An 11,485-nucleotide genomic window follows, 5' to 3' on the forward strand; every position below is an offset into this window, starting at 1 on the left:
AATGGATGTTGATGGTGATTTAATTTGTAGAAGGGGAGTTTTGATAGAAAAAAGGTAACAGTTTTAGGGGAAAAAAGAGCAATAGTCCTCAATGAGGGCCTTTGGGGCTCAGCTTCAGGGTCCATCAAATATGTGTGTTAATGTTTGTTGTTGATTTTTTGATCAACCTCATCTAGCCTGTTCTAATCCATTAGTGGTGGTTAAGGAATTATCTTTGTTTTAACATAGCCCCACTTCTGTCTCAGTTTTTAACTTACCATTTTCAATACTTAATCTTACTTCCATTCCTCCTAAAGACCTTTATGTTCCAGGACCTGGAGGCATTTTAAGATTCTTATAACTAAGGGTTGAGAACAAATGCTCATAGACCCAAGGATAGGTTAGCACCCTCCCCTCCTCCACTCATAGCCACTCCCTCATACTACTTCCCCCTTAGTTGGGACCATGGATGCACCAATATTGGTTTCTACTCTAGCTAGACAATGGAAGATACAGAGATGATATCGGAATTAACTTTCCTATTAATAAGTAATAGTATGAATACTTATTGAGTATTAAGTATCGGATGTTAAGTACTTCACATTACAGCATCTTATCCAATCCTTATGGTATCCCTGGGAGTCAGATATGGGAATACCATCAGCCCCATTTTACACATAAGACACTAACCTAGATACATTAGGTAACTTTTCTAAGATTATGTATTTGGTTAATAGTAGAACCAGACTTGAATCCAGGTTTGACTCAAAGGAGTATGTTTATAATAACCATTATACAGTGTTTCTACATCCCATCAGAGGGGTCAAAGTACAGCTCTAGGAAACTGTTCTTTTCTTTGGTTCAGGGAAGGAGTCAGAGTTCCATGGTGAAAATGTGGAATTGGCCCTCTCTCTGGTTTGGAATCGATTATGAAGAGCAAAGATGTGGCTGAGTCCTTTTCTCTCATTTTGGATGATTTATCACATGTTTTTCTTAGATGTCAGAATCCTTAGTCCAACAGTTCACATTTATGGAACAAATGTATTATTGGCTGTGTTATTTCCTGGCTTGATATAAAAAACTTCAAGTGGTGCATAAAATCTTAGAGGTTCCTGGAATATTATCTGGTTCTCTGTCATCCTATAATAAAATATCCCTCCCAAGTGCTGAATATATTATTAAAAAACCCCAACATACACAAAAGATTCACCCCCATTATTAGTAATCTGAAACTATGTTTTCATTTGCCAGTTTCAAGTAATTGAATGTTTGTTGAAAGTCTATTAGTATAAGGGAAAGAGTGTGAATCAAATAACTCTCTATTCAAATCTCAGCTTTGCTTTTTATGGCTCTGTGACCTTGGGCAAATTACTTAATCTGTCTGGGCCTCTCGGTTTTATTGCCTATTCAATGGGAATATATATTAACAATTACATTGTGGGGTTCTTGTATAAATTAAAGGGTTCTAACATAGTGCTTGACATCTTCTCTCTGTCTCTTTATATGTGTGCGTGTGTGTATATATATATATATATGCTCTCTCTCTCTCTCTCTATATATATATATAAAGCAAATCTATAGAGCATATATATATATATATATATATATATATATATATATATATATATATTTGCTTCTAAGCCCCGGTCAGTTTTCAAGAATCAGGTACTTCTTTTAAAAAAAAGTTACTGTGATTTTTATAGAAGAGAATTATAGAATCTGAAGGTTGGGAAGAACCTTATAGATCATTGAATGCAGATTTCCAAAACCATCTGTGTCAACATCACTTGAAGAACTTTAAAACATGCAATTTCCCAAACTCCAATGCCAGAAGATACTAATTTATTGGGTTTGGGGTGGGGAAGAGGTCTAACATTTAAAAAGTTCCACTAATGATGATGGATACATGTCATTATACATTTTTCAAAACCTATAGAAAGTACAATACCGAGAGTAAACTATTGTATTAAACTATGGACTTCTGGTGACAGTGATGTATTTTTTTTAAAGATTTTATTTATTTATTTATTTATTTATTTATTTATTTATTTATTTATTTATGAGAGACATACAGAGAGAGGCAGAGACATACTCAGAAGGAGAAGCAGGCTCCCTGCGGGGAGCCCGATGAGAACCCAATCCCAGGACCCGGGATCATGACCTGAGCCAAAGGCAAATGCTCAACAACTGAGCCACCCAGGCTTCCCAACAGTGATGTATTAATTAATGTAAGTTCAATGATTGTAACAAATGTACCAATGTGCTTCAAATTGTTGATGGTAGCAGAGGCTGTGCGTATGTAAGGGTGGGGAGTATACAGATATCTTCTGTACCTTCTCAGTTTTGTGGTGAACAGTAAAAAAAAAAAAAAAAAAAAAAGGTCTGTTGAGGATTCAGATGAACATTCAGGTTTGGGAACCAGTGATCTGGTTAGTTCACCATCCAGAGCAGAAGCACCTGCAGCTGTAATGCTCATCTCAGAGCCACTGCTTCCTTCCTGTGCTGCTCCGGGAAGCTCACTATTCTCTTAAAACCAGCTCCATTGTTGGGTGGTGCCAGAATTCAAACGTTCTTCCTTATATGGAACTGACATCAGCGTCATTGTCACTTCCAATTATTGTGTGTAATTCCTCCCAATGGAGCTACATAGACTAAATCTGATGTTTCCCACATGAGGCCATTCACGTATTTGAAGGCAGCACATCACATTCTCCCTGTCCCTACCCCATCTCATGTCTTCTCTTTTTAAGGCTAAAGATTCCTGAACTTTCGATAGTTCTTCCTATGATATAATTTCCAGGCAGTTCCCACTCCTGGTTAGTTGTTTTTCTAGGAATTTCCATTTTGAAAATATTAACAATGAGTCTGGCAACAAGTAGCAACCAATCAGAGTAGAGACCTTGGATGTGCCTGTCATTAACGCTTGTGTCATTGGGGAAGGGCCAGGGTCCTGAGAGGGCTGAAATGACATGAGGCTTGAGCAGCAGCTCTTTACCAACTGGTACTAAGGAATTTAGTATTTTAGCGGTCACATCTGGCCATCCTGGTACACACTTGCCGAATATCAGCTTTGTCAACATCCACCTTTTTTTTTTTTTAAAGATTTTATTTATTTATTCATGAGAGACACACACAGGCAGAGACAGAGACACAGGCAGAGGGAGAAGCAGGCTCCCTACAGGGGACCTGATGCGGGATCCGATGCCTGACTGGGTCCCAGGACCCCAGGATCACGCCCTGAGCCGAACCGGAGGCAGATGCTTAACCGCTGAGCTACCCAGGTGTCCCAACATCCCTCTTAAAACATAACTCCAGAGGCACCTGGGTGGCTCAGTGGTTAAGCGTCTGCCTTCAGCTCAGGGCTTGATCCTGGAGTCCTGAGTTCGAGTTCTGATCGGGCTCCCCATGGGGAGCCTACTTCTCCCTCTGCTTGTATATGTCTCTGCCTCTTTCTCTGTGTCTCTCGTGAATAAATAAATAAAATCTAAAAAAACAAACATGACTCCAGTTTGGAACACGATGCAGTAGACATAGCCTGAGGCACAGAGTTGAGAGTGGGACTGTGCCTGCTTGCAGACATCTGCGTCACCCAGTAGGCTGTGTCTGGGGGTAGAACCAGTGTAGGAAATATTTTCAACTGGGGAGCCATGAAACCATTTTTATTGCACCTATTACAATTTTGCATTTGACATATGAACCCGAATGCAGTTTCGTTTATCATTAGATTTACAGTTTATTTTTTCCTACTTTTTTGGACACTTGGGTTGGTCAGCAGCATGTGGTCCAGTCTCACAACTTTGTCCTATCTGTAGAGGATGGCTTTTATATGTTAATGGCTAATAAGGTTGCAGGAGGTAGGGCCAAGGAGACAACCCAGCCACACATTGCCAGAGACCTCTCTGTAGCAAGTGTTCAGTGCATTCACTCTGACTGTACTCAGAAATCACTGGGAGAATTTCTAAAAAATAAAGATATCAGACTTTACTCCAGAGCTCTTGAAGTGTCTTCTTCAGGGTATCCATTTTTTTCAAAGCTCCCCAGGTTATTGTGCCACATGGTCAGGTTTAGGGACTGCCACTCTAATGTATGCTCTCTAGGTATTATTTTCAAGCTTATGAATGCACTTGATGGATTTTTAGTCTTTTCGCTAAAGTTTATCAAGCCTGATCCCTATAAAATTCCACTACTTCAAAAATGATATTACTGTTAATATCTTTTCTCACTTGGAGGTTTCACTTTCCTGTGAAGAAAATTTTTCTCATGATAAAATGGAAGCAATTAAGTGACTTGTTCATTTCTGCATGTTCTAGAATTTTTTTTCTCTTCTCTTCAAGTTCTCTATTAAACCAATTTATTTTATTTTGGGACATTCTGAATCCCCAGCTTCCTTCTTTGAAAAATTCATCGACATAATTCCCCCCCAAAAATGTATTCATCATGCTTTGTCTTTCATTGCTCTAGCTGAATTGAATGGGCTGATGGTATGTTGATTTTGTTTATCTTGTGTAGTTAGCAGACACTTAGAACCTATCATAGGACAGACACTTTTCTAACAGGTTTATGCTTATTAATTTATTTAATTTTTATAACAGCTTATTAGGTGATATTATTGACTTTATTTCTCAGGAAATTAAAGCAAAAGAAGTGAAGTAATTTGTTGCATGTTGTACATCTGGAGAGAATGGGTCTGGTTCCAGATTCATACCCTTAGCTACTAGCAAATATAAAAAATGATAGTAATAAATCATTTAAAATAGTAAATAATTAAATTCATCATAAAAAAGTGATTTTTAATGTGATACTGTCTGTATTTGGTGGTGGTGGTGAGGAGTTTGATATAAGTGAACCCAAGCCAGAAGTGGCAGTGGTTACCATCTGGCCTGTTCATTTTTCATTTACATAAATTTATAGGTTCTATCGAATTCCACATTGAAAATTCTCTATTTTATTTTTTTTTAATTTTTGTTTTTTAAAGATTTTATTTATTTATTATTTATTCATGAGAGACACAGAAAGAGAGAGGCAGAGACACAGGCAGAGAGAGAAGCAGGCTCCATTCAAGGAGCCCGATGTGGGACTCCATTCCGGGACTCCAGGGTCACTCCCTGGGCCGAAGGCAGGTGCTCAACCACTAAGCCACCCAGGCGTCCCTAAAAATTCTCTATTTTAATAAATACCTTAGTTCTGTGATGTTTAAAATGTGTTTTGGAATGAATAAGGGGAATGCAAATATATAAGTTTTATTCTTTGTGTCTCCAATATAATGCAAAAACAACTGACAGGGAACAATGTGGGCTTTCAGAAGGTAACCTCTAACCTTGCCCTTAACTGTGTCTGTTTTCTAGCAGACTTAAGTTCACTTCTTTTATGTTCTTGTGAATTGGCTGTTCATTCATTCTTTTGTTCACTCAACAAATATTTTTTGAGAACTAGTTATACGTCTGCCCCTGGGAAGACAGTGACCAGAAAAATCTGGATTCCTGCCGTCATGGAGCTTAGACTCTAGTGGAAGAAAAGACATAATCAAGCAATCAAAAAGTCATGCATAACTCAACTGTGTATATTTTGTTCTATCCTAGAGATTATCACAGTGAATTATAAATATTGAATTATCAGCCTGTCTCTGTTCTAATTCTAATAGGTTTGAGGGAAGGCCCTAAGTTTCTTCTTTGTGTTCCCAATGTTTGCTAATTCTGACATCTACTTATTGCTTACTTATGTGTTAAATCAGTGTGTGGATTCACGTTTTTCTAAATATGGATCTGAAATGACCAACCAATAGTAATTTGAATTTTGTCTTTATATTTCAGAATGTGGAAAGATGAGTCAATGAATGAGAAGATGATTTGGCTGATGTCTTTGGTGAACCACAATTAGAAGTTTCACCATTTACTTAACATAAAGAATATGGAAGAGAGATAAAATTTCCTTTTTTAAAAAACAAATATTTATTTATTTATTCCAGAGAGAGAGAGAAAGTGTGCACAGGTGGAAGGGGCAGAGGGACAGAGAGAATCTCAAGCAGACTCCTAGCTTGGCAAACATGGGGCTTGACCTCTATGATTCTGAGATCATGATCCTAACCAAAACCAAGAATCGGACACCTAACCCACTGTACCACTCTGGCACCTCTGGAAGATAGATGAAATTTCTTGATAATCAGAGAGTCATTGAAGTTTTTGAGTTCATAGAGATATCAAAGATCACCTGACTCAACCTCCACATATTGTCAAAGAGGATCTTAAGGGCCAGAGGGGCTAATTAATCTAACCAAGGCCACATAGCCATTAATGGAGCAACAGCTAGAAACTGGGCTCTGCATGGTCCTCTTTGAACAAAACAAAATGAAAAACTATGTAGTATTTGGTTTTTTAATTTAAAAAAGAAGAGTATGTGAGTTTATTTTCTCATCTCAGTTTACTGAAATTTTAGAATTTTATTTACCTATTGATTAATTGACTGAAATGGCCCCATATTCTTATTTAATGACAAAAGCAGATCTTGCTAGAACACACTATTCATGAAGATTATAATTATCTTGTCCATTCTAGTCTTCCTTCTGGAAAGGCTAATTTAGAAGCTTGTAGATTAAGTTATGGAGTTTGTGGTCAAGAGGTGCTGGATTCAAAGGCAGCTTGCACAGAGGGATTAAATAGGCAGGTTTAGATCTGCTTAAAGGAACAGCAAAACAGGCAACTGACCGTTTCCCTAGAAAATACATTGAGTGGGATTGTATATATGCAAATTCCAAGTCAGTGGAAAAGTGAAACTAAGCCATTCTGTTACATTTTCTTTAATCTGTAGAGTTTCTGTCTTTTCTGGAAATCCAGAGGAGATTGAATCTTCGAACCCTGCATTAAGTGATTTATATACTTTAAATTATTTGTAGTGTGGTGAAATTACCAAGTCCTGGAACTGGAAAAGTCTGCAACCTTTCCTCATTGATTGGTTGATTGATACTTTACCCAAGAATATTTTGAGTGTATGTGTGCCTCTGAATTGTGCTTGATTAGAATACAAATGTGAGAACATTGACAAGACTTACAGTTTATTTGGCTTAGCAGCACGAAGAACTGCCAAGACGTAGCTCTTTCATTGTTATACTCTCTGGTGTCATCAAAAAGCCTCTGAAATACAACTTTTTGTTAAAACTTAATACAGAAATATCATCTAGTGACATATAATTTTGGAAACAATTTCTGTGCTTTATTTTATATATTTTTTAAAAGATTTATTTATTTATTTCAGAGAAAGAGAATGGGGGAGGGGCAAAGGAAGAGGAAGAGAGAATCTCCATCAGGTGCCCGGCTGAGCGTGGACCCTGAGATCATGACCTGAGCTGAAACCAAGAGTTGGACTTAACTGACTGAGCCACCCAGGCCCTCTGTATTTCATTTTATATTCTTTGAGATAATGTTTATAAATCTTCCAAAAGACTACTATGTTCTTAACATATGTCTTTCAAGTTTTGCGCTTCAATTCTTGTTTTTGGATATTGGATGATGAGATGCATATTCATCTAACTCAGGGTTTTGTAAACTAGGACAGTGGTTCTCACATGTGATCTGAGGATCCTGAGCCTGTGAAGGATGGTGGTTGATCATTCAGAATTATCACAAAGGAGTTGCAATTTCATGAGTGCCCAAACATTGTCTCTGGTAAGAGAAATATAAAATGGCACACATAAATAAACACATGCCAAAAATATGTAGATAGTGCTGAGATGAATATAGTGCAAGTGAATTTAAAAAAGATTCAATTAGTGGACACTTTTGGTCATAATGTATTTTTCCAATCAATAATTATTAAGTTTTTAAATACTATCACATGTATTCTCAGACCATTTTGATATTAAATAATTTGGTTTTCATTCTCAGAAAGACCAGAAGTCACTAAGAGAAACTATGTCCCTTAATAAGCTTTGTTGTTTCTTGGTGAAAAGTTCCAATCTTGTTTGTTCTCCGAGAATGCACCTGTCATCTGCTTCAACACTTTGGTTTCTGGCTTCTGTACTTTTTCTAATGCTGTTTTGTCTTTCCTTAGGCGAGGTCATAGAAGTTTCACACAAATTTCTTGTCATGCAGAGGTGAGATAATTGTTGTCTTGTTTATATCTCATTTTCTGATTATGCTAAATATTTTCTGGCTTCTCTTGGCCCCAGCTACTCACTGGTCCTATAATCTAAGTGAGTGAAGTCATGATTCCTTCCAGGGATTGACTTTGTAGCTTGAGACTTGGGGATGATTTCCTGTGATGTCACCTGGCCTGACTGCAGTGTCCTCAGCCTTTCACTCCAGTGCTAGATTCTCCTTGCCCCCGTTCCCCTCTCCCCACACCTAGCAGTATCAAACTGTCGTCCACATCCTCTCATTCCTTCCCTTCTCTTCCTCTTCCTCCTCTTCCTCTTCCTCTTCCTCCTCCTTCTTCTTCTTCTTCTTCTTTCTTCTTCTTCCTCCTTTTTCCTCCTCCCCCCCACCTCCTTCCTCTTCTTTCTTCTCTTTCTCCTCCTTCTTCTCTTCTTTTATTTTTTTTTATTTTTTTTTTCATTTTTTTTTTCATTTATTTATGATAGTCACACAGAGAGAGAGAGAGAGAGAGAGGCAGAGACACAGGCAGAGGGAGAAGCAGGCTCCATGCACCGGGAGCCTGACGTGGGATTTGATCCCGGGTCTCCAGGATCGCGCCCTGGGCCAAAGGCAGGCGCTAAACCGCTGCGCCACCCAGGGATCCCTCTTCTCTTCTTTTAAATCAACCTCTCATGTTGACTTTTTCTCCTGTATGAACATCTTTGGCTCTCCCGTCTTAGAAAATAACCTTCTCTGTAACCTGATATCAGATCCCTTTGCTCCTCTCTTTTCACTGTCACATCTGCACTTTGGAGTCAGCGTTCCCCTTCATCAACAGTTTCTTACTTCCCATTCATTCCATAGCTTGTGACCAGCTGTCTGGCTTCCACCTTCACCTTTTTCCTGAAACTGTGCAAGCTTAGGTCACAATTGAATCCCCCTATTTCAAAATCTAGCAGGCACCTTTAGTTCTTATTTTAGGTGCCTTCTCTGCCCACCATGAGCTACTTACACTGCTTCCATTGGGTCATGCTATCACATTCCTTCAAGGCTTTCCTGCATTTTATCTTGTTTTACTTTCTTTTATGTATTTGTTTTTTAAGTAGGCTCCACACCCAGCATGGAGCCCAGTGCAGGGGTCAAACTTATAACCATGAGCTCAAGACCTGAGCTGAGATCAAGAGCCAGACACTTAACTGACTGAGCCACATTTTAGTATCTCCTTCTCTTTCTTTTAACTTGACTAACTGCCACAAGTCCTTGAAGATTTAGTGTTAGTAGCACTATTATGGGTGGCCATACCCAGTCTCACTCTCAGTTTCAGACTATTAGGACTCTGACAGCACCCTTTATTTACCTTCATAATAGCAAGTACCACATTCTTTTAAAAATGTTCATGTTGATTTCTACTTTGGCTAAGTATCTGTGTTTTTTATATATAAATTAGAAAATCTGGTGAACATGAAGGAGTCTCCCATAACCTCATAACCCAGATAGAACCACCACTCATATTTTGGGTTTTAACTTTATAGGCTATACACATACACACTTACTGACATAGCCTGTTTTTTTTTTTTTTAAAACAGAATCAAATATCCTGAATATTGTTCCATAATCTGCATCATCATTTTTAATGTTTCAGAGTATTTACTTTGGATATATCTTAATTTATTTAAATTGTTCTTTACATGGGTATGTAGATTACTCCCTCTTGCTCACTGCATTTAACTTCCTGCCTTGAATAGACATCTTTGTCACTTACTCCATTACAAACTAAGGTTATATTTCTAGCAGGGGAGTTGTTGAGGCAAAGGGTATGTATAGTTTTAGGACTTGCATATATTTAACCAAAGTAATCTCTAGGAAAATGTCTCAGTTTATAGGAGAGGCTGACTACATACTATGGGAATTGCTAGCTTATTTGCTATCCCTCCCTACATTTTTGGTGCTCGAGTGTGGTGATGCTATCTTTCACAGAGATTTCTATTGGGGCAGCAGTAATTTGGTGAAGGAACCAATCTATATTTGTCTTTGTGATTTTTTTCTGTGGTTTTCAAAGAAACATATTCATGCCTGGCTTTGGGGAAAAGATTTCCAGAAATAAGTTAAGATAGATTTATAAGTGGAATACTTTGCAGCCATTGTAAATGTTGATGTAGACATATGAAGGGCATTTACAAATAGGCTGTTACCCCAAAAGAGTAGGCCAAAAATGGTATAAATAGTGTGAGTCAACTTTTGTAATAAACACCTATGTTCATAAATTATATTTACAACATTGAAATTGGGATGTACTGTGTTTTATTATCTCTGTTAAAAGAGTGCCCATGAACAATTTTATGACATACCAATAAGCGATTAAAATCATCCATTTTTCTAGTGGTATTGTTCATTGTCCCCCAGTTTTCCCTTATTAAGAGATGGCAAGAAAGAGGGGTTCCAGTGCAGTATAGCCTATCTTATGGGACAAGTCACTCAGCTTTGCTGTGAAACTTTTCTAACCAGTGCCTAGGAGCAGTGATGCCCATCTGCATCCTCTTCCAAGGAGGGTTGTGAAATTCTAGATTACTTGGTGTTCTTGGGAGGAAAATTCATGTAGAAATCCTGGGTGTTTCTATTTAACATTAATATCTACCTCCTACCCTAGAGTTTTGAAATGACTCAGGACTGAATGTAGCTCAATGTGTGTAATGGAAGGCTGCTTGGGAGGAGGTAAGGAATCCGAGGAAATGTCACACAATATTATTATGTTCCTTAGCTTCTCTCATGACATAATGATACATTTGTTTCTTCTGTACTTTCCTCTCCTCCTTTCTGGTAATTTCTCCTGTTGAAAAAATATTAAAAAGTCATTTTCATACTTACTGGGTAAAGAGAGAAACTGTACAAGTTTCCATTTGTGTACCTTTGTTTACCATCCTAATGTCAACATGAAAAAAAAAACTGCCTGGCAATACTTGGGGTGAAGTTGTTTCTATTTTTCATTCTATCCACAATCACATATTCTTGCCTTTCCTCTGATGAGGTGCCAAAATTGGTAAGATGGAAAATTCTGCTGCAATTAGTAGATAAATCACTTTCCATAGAGAACTCCTAGTAATTCCTTCAGATTGCTGGCATCAAGGAATGTTTCTTCTTTTTGTTAAATGTCAAGGAGATAAATTATAATTTTTATTATTACTTTATGCCTTTTAACTTTTCGGGAACTATCTCATCCGTGGTCATAGAAAAGTTTAGGTAATTCTATTATGAAATGTAATGATAATTACTATTAATTATCGAGAGGTTGTAAAGTGGTAAAATTATTCAGTGTGCCTCGTATGTGTAACTTTATTATTCTTTTTTTTTTTAAAGATTTATTTATTTATAAGAGACACAGAGAGAGACACAGAGACATAGGCAGAGGGAGAAGCAGGCTCCCTGCAGAAGCCCCATGCAAG

The 11,485-nt window shown here is 37.7% G+C and overlaps 1 long non-coding RNA gene across 1 annotated transcript; it reads left to right on the forward strand.

The window, feature by feature from the left end:
- Positions 1-1,820: 1,820 nt before the first annotated feature.
- Positions 1,821-7,416, forward strand: LOC140631617 (uncharacterized). Its single transcript, XR_012029143.1, has 2 exons — positions 1,821-2,207; positions 5,790-7,416. It is a non-coding gene; the product is annotated as an uncharacterized lncRNA (long non-coding RNA).
- Positions 7,417-11,485: the final 4,069 nt, after the last annotated feature.

The sequence above is a fragment of the Canis lupus genome, chromosome 4 (assembly GCF_048164855.1).
Source record: "Canis lupus baileyi chromosome 4, mCanLup2.hap1, whole genome shotgun sequence".
NCBI lineage: Eukaryota > Metazoa > Chordata > Mammalia > Carnivora > Canidae > Canis > Canis lupus.